The sequence below is a fragment of the Dioscorea cayenensis genome, chromosome 9 (assembly GCF_009730915.1).
Source record: "Dioscorea cayenensis subsp. rotundata cultivar TDr96_F1 chromosome 9, TDr96_F1_v2_PseudoChromosome.rev07_lg8_w22 25.fasta, whole genome shotgun sequence".
Lineage (NCBI taxonomy): Eukaryota > Viridiplantae > Streptophyta > Magnoliopsida > Dioscoreales > Dioscoreaceae > Dioscorea > Dioscorea cayenensis.
The window spans coordinates 21,840,747-21,849,848 of NC_052479.1; the positions used below are offsets into that span (position 1 = coordinate 21,840,747).

A 9,102-nucleotide genomic window follows, 5' to 3' on the forward strand; every position below is an offset into this window, starting at 1 on the left:
TCCCATATCACCTATACAAATAGGACCCGATCCATTACGAAACTCCTCAGCAATCATCCACAGAAAACTCCTATTTTCTTTCTAAACTGGTTTTGCTAGTTAACTCAAGACTTTTTTTTTCTTTTTCTAGTATCACTTCTATCAATGCAATGAAAGAACCATCTCTTCCTATTTGTTTGTCCTATCAGATAGAAAGAAAATGAGACTAAAAAGAGCCCCCTCCTTTACCACTTTAGGGGGTGGGGTGAAGGGGGGTTTACATGCAACCGGGGCAAAGTGGTTTATGATTGAATCTTAGAGGCATTCTTATCATTTGGTAGATCCAATTCCATGGCCTATTTCGGGTTCACTCAGAGCTTTGGCAACCACCATAGGAGGTGTAATGTACATGCACTCATTTCAAGCGGTGCAACACTTCTCAGTTTGGGCCTAATATTTATCCTATATATCATGTCGTATGGTGGTGAGATGTTCTACATGAATCCACTTTGGAAGGACATCATACAAAGGCTGCACAATTAGGACCTCGATATGGTTCTATTCTGTTCATAGTCTCAGAGGTTATGTTCCTTTTTGCTTTTTTTGGACTTCTTCTCATTCTTCTTTGAAACCTATGGTAGAGATCGGAGGTATTTGGCCCCCAAAAGGGATTGGGGTTTTAGATCCTTGGGAAATCCCTTTTCTTAATACCCCATTCTCCCTTCATCCGGAGCTGCCGTAACTTGGGCTCATCATGCTATACTCGCGGGGAACGAAAAATGAGCAGTTTACGCTTTAGTAGCTACCGTTTCACTGGCTCGCATATTTTATACAATCAGACAAGATGGTTGGCAAGTAATGGCTATGCCTTCTGATCAGCCAAAGCATTTTATGCCCTACTATGTGATCCACATACTCCATCATGGACTTGAAACAACATTTTTTATGCTTCTTGCTCACTCACACACCTGAAGATCAGTCCGTCCAAGGCAGGTCTCCCTAATGAGAAAGACAATAAAGAAAAGGGTCTTACAAGTTTCAAAATATGTATTTGACTGGCCTACAGATGGCTTTGTGAACCTTGTATGAGTGATCGTATGCTGAGGACATAGCTTAAAGAGAGTAATGAATGCCTGATGATCCGAACTACCAATCGCCTTTACGGGCTCTTTCTTAATGGCCAAACTTCACCGATGAGGAGCTTAGCTCCCTTTCCTAGCCCAGTCCAGGGGTTTGGTAGAACCTCTATGCCATTTTGCTTCTTGAGTCTTTTCCTTTTCCCATATCAAGACAAGAGGAGATCATCTAGCCCACTATGGGATTGATTGTCCACTAGGGGATTCTACGGAGGAATTGACAGATAGCTCACCGAGCGTCCACTATGGATTTCTAGGGTCGATACGAATCATCCCATTGCCGAAGTTTGAAACTTGTGGCAAATCATGATCTTTTCAGCCCATTTCAACTAAGGAGCATATTTTTCCAGCTTTATGTATGTCTACATCGGGATATTGACGATTATGGATATCGTTTTCCTCTTTGTCTATGTTTGGGAAGATAGTTGCCACTTTGATGTGGATGTGGACTTCTTGATAGCGATGAAGTGATCGTGAGACTTGGAATCTGGTACAGAAGGGCGCTAAGCGTAGGCGACATGCCTAAAGTTGTTAACTCAATCCTTTTTTATAGACTTTTGAATGAACCGCCCCACACTAATAAATTCGAAGTCCTCCGGGGCAATCTTTCTAATTCAAAATGATCGGTAACGTCCCCCCATCAGACCCATTGAAGATCCAAAGGTGGGAGGTGCTCAAATATGCCATTGATTACCTTGATTTATGAGCTTGAGCATTGCAACAATTGATAAGCTGCTTTGGTGCTGTAATCTCGTTGAAGGATTCCAACATGAGAATGACTAGCTTGTTGGCCTTCCATGTGCAATGCTATGAAGAACTTCTGTCATATAGATATAGAATTGAAAGCCTTCCTCCTATTCCGCCTAAGCGTGTCAATTGAGCAATTGAAAGAGGTACTCTATTCAAGATCGCAACGAGCTGTAAAAAGGTGCTCAATGAATAGGTGCAGGGTCACCTTTGCTAGAACAAAAGGTCACAATCCACTAATAGGGAGGGTCTTTCCTTCCAATCCATGTCAGGAGGAGCGGTCATTTCTGTCCTTATTGTTCTTCGTCGCCTTCAGTGAGACTTTTTGGTCCTTTAGTAGAGGAGATTCATTCACATCTGTTTAAGTCCATGGAACGGAATGGACCTATGATCAACAATGCTAGATCACCTGGCCAAGTGGGAGCTCTGTTCAGTTACGTAAGAGATATCCCCTAGAATCACCTAGTAGGAATCCGTCTTGACACTTTGGGAGAGTATCACCCACTCTACATCATTGAAAGGTCTTAAAAATGTTTCTTACAAACATTCTAGCCAATAAAAAAAAGAGCAAAGCTAACGGAACATGGTAGGCCAGTCATCCACTAGATTCATCCGAAAGAAAGGCTTCTTCATTCGACGAAGCATGGAAAGGTTCTTATATAAAATAAGGGGAAGACGATTTGGCATCTCTTATTTCTATAATAGGTCGAGCATTACTTTTTTCAACTATTATTCATAATAGTGATAGAATGAGTTTGATTTTAAACTCTAAAATAGGTTTTTGATAAAGTAGGGCAGAATCATTAGCTGTTAACTGTTCGTAGTCAGCAGTGGAAGAGGGGGTAGCTTTGATTGCTCAAGTCGCACTCTGTTTCATGGTTGAATGTGAAAAAGAATTTATTTTGTTTAGCGACTGTCTTATAGGGATGATGCTTTCCCTTTGCGTTAAGGAAGACTGGGCAAAAGGTAACCGCTTTTTGCTCACCCGGTGAAAGACATAGTAGGTACAAATGCTATTGGTTGCTTGACTTCCTTACCTTGGGGAGCTTGAAAAAGCTGCTAATAATAAGAGTTTTTTTTCTTTTATCTTGCGACCTTCCATGCCAAATAGGGTTGAAGGGATCGATCCCAATAGCCTTGACGAGGAGAAAGATCCATTCTTTATAGCCGTGACGAAAGCTCCCGAATAGAAAGAGGGCTTTGCAGCTTGACTGCCTGTATCAGGTCCAAGTCTTGCATTTTGCATTCCCGTTGTTGACGTCCCATCTAGTTAGCTAGTTAACAATGAAACCGGGTAACATTTTTTATTCTTTTCTTTAAGGTCACAGGTCAAGTGAAGCTTACTTCCTACGGTAACCCTTAGGCTATGTGACCAGCAGTATCTATTTCACTTTCAAAGAGACTTTTTTCAATTTCATAGTTTAAGTAAAACATTATCCGAGACCCAGAAGAGGAAGCAGGGAAATCGATAGCTATTCTCTCATAGAGACTTCGAACGAATGCTTAGTTTTACCAAGAATTCCATTGCCTGAGGCGAACGGATGCTTAAGGAAAGGTTACTTCTACTTCTTTCTTTGTTTTGGTCCCCGGATAACTTATTTAGGAGTGAAAGAAGCCAAGTAAGTATATTTTTTTATTCAACCATAGCTTTTAAGATAACCAGTCCAGGTGCAGTGTGAACTAATACTTCAAATCCAAGGCAAGTTTTTGAGGAAAAGGAGCGGATGGTTCATGCCTCGAAGAAGATTCTTTCTTTAGATCGAATGCGACGTTCTTCCTAGCGATGACAAGGTCAAGCAAGGGAAGGAATAACTAGTTGATTCAGAATCAAATCCATTTTTATTTTAAGCAAGTGTTCCATAGATTCCGCTGCAATTGAATCTGGTGCAAAGTCAGTAGTACTAGGGCCTTCCAGTGGGAATTTCCTTCTATAAGCAAGTGTAGTGAAGTCGGGGCATAAGTAAGGCAGATCCTTATTCTTGGGAAGTAACTTCTGGATTAACTGATTAAGGATAAGGAGTTCCAGTCGAAAGATAAATGAGTTAGTTCAGGCTCAGGGGGGCATGAAATAAAATAGATAAGAAAGGCAATTCTTGATCTGAAGAGTTGAGTTGCTATGGTGCAATCTGTTGAATTTTTTTAAGGTGGTCTTACTTATACTTACTTATATACTTATATAAAAAAGTAGTTTTGATCCCGGCAATGGTCAAATGGATTTAGGGGGATTTGGAAAAGTCCAACTACTTCGATTGTGATGATTTATTTGACATAACTACTTGGATTCATGTCCAACTTCAGCATTGAGCCAGAGTCGACAACAGAGATGCCAAATAGATCAAAGTATGGAACTCACAACAGGTTAAAAGAAAGAGTGTTGCACTCAAAAGAAAAATAAACTGTCTAAAAAAGATGAATAATGTCTTCACCACCACTGAATAGCCTTCTTAGTGAGAAAGTCGAGGTGCTAGTTCAAACTAAGAAGCTCAGTCACCAAGCAAACACAGAGAACTAGTAATTAGTCGAGTAAGCAGAGTTAGATGTCATCTTCATTCATGACTTCATACAGGTCGAATTGGCATAGACGAGGAGTTCCGATCAAGATTAGGCTGATTCTTTCTTCTTCTTTCTTTCAGTCAAACCAGTAAATGCTCCAGCATCAGTACTAGTCGCTTCATATCCATTTCAAGTCTATCTTGGCATGGAGAGGAGTCAAGTCCCGTGGGTTGATCCGTGGGCACTAATAATCGAGTCTGCTTGTCCTCGGGGAACAACGAGGGGATGGATGAAATGACACCAAGGTAGGTTCCCCTTGATGGTATTTGGTCGTCAATCTATTCGGAATGCTAACAAAGGATCTTTTCCCTAGTTTCTTTTGACTTTAGTAAGTCCATCCCTGATAAGTGCTTGTGTGATATGAATGCGTAGTGTTCATTCCTTATATTGAGCATTACTTTTCTCAGGTTTTTACACTAATATGTGTGTTTTTATGTTACTTTTATGCAGGTAGGGTTGTGAGGCCGAGTATGAAGGAAATGGGCCAATGAGGATCATAATACACCTATTTTAGAGGAAATCTTGCTAAGGTTCAAACGCGCAGACATAGGTCAGGTGTGAGATGCTAGAGTATGTGCCAACCTCCTCGCATTTGAGTGAGCATATCCAATTGGAGGGGCACAAAGGCAGTCACACTTGAGCATTCCGATTTATACACATAAGAACGAGAGCTCCACCAACATGTATATCATTGAAGAAGCAAGTGATTCACGACGTAAATGTGTGCCCGTTTGCATTACCCCAATGAAAATATGGAATTAGGAAGTTATTCAGGTCTAAGACTGTAGCAGAGCACTACATCAACACTGTAGCAAGTACTATAGCAAAGTACTGTTCACGACCGCCGAGAAATCGGGAGAAAGCAGAGAATCCACATGGGCGTGTGGAAATTATCCACTACTGCGTGGAAATTCAGCATGGGTGCATGTACCGTCCCACGCCCTGTGAGTCGCCCGATTCCGACCTCTATTTAAAGCCGATTCAGCCCTGATTTTGGTATTCTTTTCTTCATCTTTTCCCCAACTTGCGAGAGGGCTTGGGCTAGGGTTTCGAGGGGTATTGGCTAGGTTTTTGGAGAGGTTCTACGGCTCCGACATTGCACGTCGTTTGTAAAAATGTTATTTGGAGAGCTTTCGTCGGCACCGATCTGACGAGGTGTATCCTAGGCCAGACAAAGGATCCCTTGCGACGAGTAGAGGACCCTCCACAAGACCATCAACATGACTATCGAGGGTGTTTCTTTATGGATTCATTGCTTTTACATTGTATTTCTTTGATTGTACTTAGCTCCATGGAGAGCTAAACCCCTAGTGGGCTCTCGGGTATTGTGAACCCTAGGATGTATTTGTTTCTTTGAACCTCTTTATTATGCTTTCAATAAATTGATGTTTATTGTGAGTTCCAACCTTGAATGCTTGATTGTATGAACATTTCCCCTAGAGTGGCACTAGGGTTGAGAGTTCTTGTTGGTAACCTTGTGAGTGAGTGAGTGACACACCACGAGCGTTAGACAAAGCTAGGTTGGAGAGGGTTGAGAGGGTGAGTCAAGAGGTACACGAGCATCCCCTTTCCCCTCTGGCATGATAGATTCTACCTCCGTTCCTCGAGTTCTTTGCGGCCATAATAGAGTGAATGGTCTAAGGGATGAACTTTCGCTGGGGCTTAGTTGCACGTGCAACGAAGTGAAGCGTTGAGGTGATCTTAGTATCTAAGGCTCAATTGTGGTTAGGGACCTTCCACCTGGACCAAAGGGTTAGGTCTATTATAAGGAAGAGATTTATCACTTGGAATCCCTAGAGCTCATTGCAACTCTATGCGAGGGTGAGGTGTTGAGATTGTTCGATTTCTCCTCCGGGACATGTATAGAGTTAGGCATAGTTGACCTTAGATTTGGGACTATGTAATTAAGGATTTCCACGACTCACCATTGCATTGATTAGGAAGCATAATAGAGGGTTCTTGCACTTGAAACAATTATCCCAAGTGGAGCATTATCCGGGTACCCCGTCTTTATCGATTGCCTTACCCCCTTCTTTACTTTTGCTCTCTTACTTGTTGCTTTTACTGTTGAGAATTGAATCATTGTCACACTCATTATCATTGATCTATTACATAGCTAAGAATTAAATTAAGTATTTTTAGTCCCTACTCCCTTTAGATTCGATACCCGCTCACCCGGGATTATTACTTCGACAAACCCGTGCACTTGCGGGATATACGCAAGGGGATCTTGTCAATCCTCTTCTTGGGGACAAAAGCAGTCGAGAATAAGAAATTCTTCATGGCTGATGGTTCCGTTTTCTCGGGCATGGTTGGCATGGCCTTGTGGATCTTTTTTTTTCTCTTGAACATGCCAGGGAACCACTCCTCTCTTCAGAAACGATGTTGGAAAGAGGGGCTCAAGATGATTGGCCCTAGTTTGAATCAAATCTCTTGTATTTTTGCTATTAATCTTAATCTTATATATAAGAAAACCAAATATTTAAGTTGTTGGCAGGTCTGCATCCGAGAAAGTGATAATTAGCGAGGAAAATGCAGCTGAAATAATGACTGCTAGAGTGTCAGGTGCCAGATCATCGGCCACCATGGCACTGTTAAGAACCTCGAAGAGAGCGGGTTTTTTATTTCATAATCAGCTCAAGGAGTGGCTTAGGATTGTTGGATGTTTACTCCTTATTTTGACTTATTACTTACTTTAGCAGGTATTGTATAAGATTTTTCTTTGTTTAACATAGTCTGAACATCTGATTTGCTACCACATTGATGTTCCAAGCCCTTTCCACTATTTGTAGGTCTAGGTGTTTTGTCCACATTTGAATAAACTCAAATGGTTTAGGGCCACTGTTTAGCTAAGGTTTTAATGTAATCGATAGGGGAGAATGATCCGATACACCTGGATTGAGATACTCCACAAAACAATCTGAGCAATCCTGTAGCAACCATTCTGCATTGATCAGTGCCCTGTCAAGCCTACCAATCATTCTTCTGCTTCCTTGGGCCTAGTTACTCTAGGAGTGTTGATGTCCTGTGGTCCTCATATCCATGGCTGGCTTCTATACTTTAGTTCAATTTAAAAAGAAAGGAATGACGAAAGAATCTGCCTCCTCTCGCTATTAGAGCGAACCAGGTGAAAATCCCCTGTTCCCAACCAGGTACCGTGAACCTGCTGTGATAAAGTCAGAATGTCCCGAAAATCCAGGTTAGTCAAACTCCAGTTAAAGCGGAAAAGAGGATAAAACGAGCTTGTCAATCCTAATGAGTGTGAGTCGAAGCACAAGCGGAGTTTCAAAATTCTAACTTCTAAGGTGTAAATAACACTCATGTTCCTACAGTCAAATCTTTAGCTTGGATAGTTGCCAAACCGATTTGTGCCTACTTCCTTTCAGGGCAAGGGATTGGGCGTCTAGGATACTTCTCAAAACCGGTCATGAATAATCTACCTCAACGTACCAAGCAAAGGGCTAGGGCTTTATCCGAACAAGGAGTGCCGTGGGGTAGAAGGGGGGCTTCCACAGAGTCTGCTGGAGGGAAAGACCTATTGATTGGATATAATTAGACTATTTGAGTCATGCACTTAGGCTTCTATCAAGAGAATCCCATCATTCCCTATATCCGCTGAATCCATTTCTTTCTCCGGAACAAAAAACAATAGAAGAAGAGCCATTCTGAACTCATTGAGGCATTTGAGAATACTGAGAAAGAAGCTAGCAAGGCTCATAAAAAAAAAACTTACTCTCTATAGTGTGTTAGGGGGCCGTTTTCTCGCTATTTCCCCTTTGTCACTTACCTCAATGTGCACAACTTACGTGTTGATTTTGATTTGATATATACGACTTGGGAGCAACCTAACGGGGCATTCTCTTTCTGGCCTTCCGAACGGTTTCCTTCCTTTTCAAAGCTTTTGAGGGGAGCATCATAAGAGGTGCAAAAGCAACTCATTGGGAGATCTGATTTTTAGATAGATCAAGCTATTCTAAGAGATTAGAGTATTATTTCGTCTACCCATTCAAGAGTAATGAATGCTTGGATAGGTTTTCTTATTCGAACGAATTAGTATGTTCACTATGCCACTCTTTTCTTTCCTTGAAATTCGGGATACGAGTTTCTTTCCTGCCTTTCCTCTCTTCCCTAAATTGAGAAGGTGGTGAGCTGAGAGAATATTGGTGTATTGGCTTAAAAGGGTTCAACTGCTTATGTCAATTTTTTGCGGTCGAGCCATTCAGTCACTTTCTAAGAACAGCTTGACTATATAGGGCAACCCCAGCCTCACATACATCTTCTTTTCTGAAGTGCAGCGCTTGAAGTTAGCCCTCAACTTGTTGATTTCTTCTGAAGTCTCTTGCAGCTTTCTCTCCCCTTGCCTCCCCCTCTCTCTATCTTAAGCTTTCAACATGGCGCTTTGTTACTGCTTCATCTGCCTCAAGCTCCTATGCTAAGCCCTAAAGCCTCTCTGTTTCGCTTCGACTTTAAAACTCTCCTTTGATTAAGAGACAAGCCCGTTAGCTTCTCTCTTTCCTCCTCCCAGTGATCCCCCTTTCAAGGAAACATTTTCTTCTTATCTTATTGTCTGGCATAGAATCGTTTCAATCATGCATGGGAAAAGAGAAGTCGATTGAAGCAGAAGCGGGCCAAAAAAAGCTATACAAAGTTTTATTCTAAAATTTTTAGTTAAGGAGAACACCCTTCT

General features: G+C 41.7%; 1 pseudogene; it reads left to right on the plus strand.

Annotated features, from left to right (window-relative positions):
* Window positions 1-283: 283 nt before the first annotated feature.
* On the plus strand, window positions 284-951 carry LOC120268584 (annotated as a pseudogene).
* The last annotated feature ends 8,151 nt before the right edge of the window (window positions 952-9,102 follow it).